This window comes from Pinus tabuliformis, chromosome 6 (genome assembly GCF_031772625.1).
Source record: "Pinus tabuliformis cultivar Carrire ecotype Pingquan chromosome 6, CPIR1, whole genome shotgun sequence".
NCBI classification, from domain to species: Eukaryota; Viridiplantae; Streptophyta; class Pinopsida; order Pinales; family Pinaceae; genus Pinus; species Pinus tabuliformis.
Genome location: NC_142292.1, coordinates 601,697,945 through 601,700,092, shown reverse-complemented (window position 1 = coordinate 601,700,092; position 2,148 = coordinate 601,697,945).

Below are 2,148 nucleotides of genomic sequence, written 5' to 3'. Positions count from 1 at the left end.
AAATTTGAAGAAAAAATATTTATTTTCTCTTAATTTTTTTTCTTAAAATCCCCCTCTGTGTAGAAATGCTGAATGAAATGATAGACAAGTTGTCTCTAATCGTATCATCAAATATGAAAGGGATAGAAGAGGAATTAATGCCCAAGATATCTTGTCAGTAAAAGTTGTCGTTTTTTTCTTAATCGACTACCCCCACAAAATAAAGAGCCCAACAAATCATTATATTTATATAAGATAATGTGAATGGTAAGTAAAATAACAACCTCGGTATAGGCGCAAGACAGTAGTTGCCTACAAGCTGGCGGACTTAGGGTGCACTGTCAGAGTCAATTTTGCAGTTGTTAGATAATATTGCCTTAAATTGATATGTTTGTGTCTTAATTGTTAATTGTATTAAATAGGTTTCATCTAAAGTGGCCATTATCTTAAATATAAAGTTTTGTCTTAAAATATTTTTGTCTCAAACTGTTTTTGTCTTAAAATAGTTTTGTCTTAAATTGTTTTTGTCTTAAAATAATTTTGTCTTAAATTGTTTTTGTCTTAAATATAAAGTTTTGTCTTTAAATGTTTGTCTCAAACTACTTTTGTCTTAAATATAAAGTTTTGTCTCAAAATATTTTTGTCTTAAATTATTTTTGTCTTAAATATAAAGTTTTGTCTTAAAATATTTTTGTCTCAAACTGCTTTTGTCTTAAAATATTTTTGTCTTAAACTATTTTTGTCTTAAATATAAAGTTTTGTCTTAAAATATTTTTGTCTCAAACTATTTTTGTCTTAAAGTTTATATTTAAGACAATTCAATTGATATTAAATTTTAATGTAAAATAACTAAAATAAAAAGTGATTTTTTAAGACAAAATATTTCTTGTCTTAAAAAAATGTCTTAAAAGTTCCATTGGTGTAGTAGTGAATATTGCATGAGCTTGATGGAAGATCAACACTATTGTGAAAATAATGTAATTGGGTAGCCCTTCATTGCCTCTTGAAGTCGGAATAGCAAGTGTCCTTATCTATGGAATAAATCGACCTTGGACTTATTTGTGGTAAAAGCCATGTTGTGTTTGGTTGAGATTTTTCCATGGCATAAATCTAACTTGCACTTCATCTGTGGTAAAAGCCATTTTCTGATTGGTCGATATTTTTTCACATACTATTGCTTTTTGTGGTGGTCAATATATGCATGCTAAAATTTACTAGATTGTTGATGGTTGAATATAATTTTTTTGAAGTTGTGGGCCGACTATCCAATTCCAGGCATGACTATTTAGGCATGAAAGCTGCTCCAGGACCATTTCTTCAATTGAAAAAAAAAACATTATTATTGATTTCAGATTTTTCCGTAACATAAATCTACCTTGTAGCTCATCTGTGCTAAAAGCCATGTTTGTATGGTGAGATTTTTCTAACTCCTGTTTGTAGTGATTCAGTTCATCTGTGGTAAAAGCCATGTTCTGTATGGTTGAGATTTTTCTAACTCTTGTTTGTAGTGATGGTTAATAACAGGATATTGAACTTAATTAGATTCTTGATTCCACAAATGTTTTGAAATGGAATGGATAAATCTGTGTCAAAATATTGACTCTTGATCTCACTCTCCTATACATCTGATTCCTAAATATTTTTGAAATATACATTCTAGGTAAGGATGGCTTTAGTTTCATTAGAGAAATATTTAGTTGTAACCACAAGAATTAAGTAACACTCAATTAACTTCATCCTATCATACATTGACTTCTATAAGTGGTTTGTATAAAAGTTTCCTAATCATGGTCTATACAGACTCCCATAGAATGTTTGTAGGAAGCATCTGAAATGCGATCTCTACAGCTGGGTTATCAAATATTTTAATTAATTAAATATTAAGGTTTGTTGTATTTGAAAGAAGACACTGGTTGGAGGTCAAAGAGAAAAACCTGATATCGATGGTTTGCTTACGTGATCTTGTGGCCTGAATGGGCCTCAATTTCCCTTCTGCTCAAACTGCTTTCCAGGAGAATGTTTGCTTACATTATTTGATTTATTATTATTATTAGAATTAGAAAGAGAGAGAAAAATTACACACAACACAAATCACTCTTTTATTCAAGTCATTACCCTATTTTTATTGATCCCAAAGGTTACATATATATAGAATACAAATATCCGACT